This window comes from Strongylocentrotus purpuratus, unplaced genomic scaffold, assembly GCF_000002235.5.
Source record: "Strongylocentrotus purpuratus isolate Spur 01 unplaced genomic scaffold, Spur_5.0 spur5_scaffold_9, whole genome shotgun sequence".
Lineage (NCBI taxonomy): Eukaryota > Metazoa > Echinodermata > Echinoidea > Camarodonta > Strongylocentrotidae > Strongylocentrotus > Strongylocentrotus purpuratus.
The window spans coordinates 1385040-1385460 of NW_022145615.1; positions in this window are offsets into that span (position 1 = coordinate 1385040).

Here is a 421-nt window from a genome sequence, read left to right on the forward strand (position 1 = left end):
TATCGGGCTGCCACTACAGAGTGATAGTCTGCTGAAGAGAATGGCTAGGGATGCCAAAGAAGGAAAAGAAGAACCAACGGTAAGAACTGTTTCTATATTTTATCTTTATATAAATGTTAAATAGGGACCTATAATCAGAACTCTGTCGTCCTCTTGATACCATATCAATAATAGTAGATGAGAAGCGGTTTCCTAAATCCTTTCAGATGTTGTCCGTGTCTCTTTCTTTCTGTGCCTTTCCAAACTATCTATAATTATGTGGGCTGATACATCGAATATTTCTGGCATTATCTTCAAATTCTGACAGTGAGGAATCGTTTATCTTTTTTTCATAATGAATCCGTAATTCAATACTGGCTGTGGTTTAAAAGTATATAATTCTTTCATTGTTTATATTTTTCATTTATTCTGTTTTGCGTAC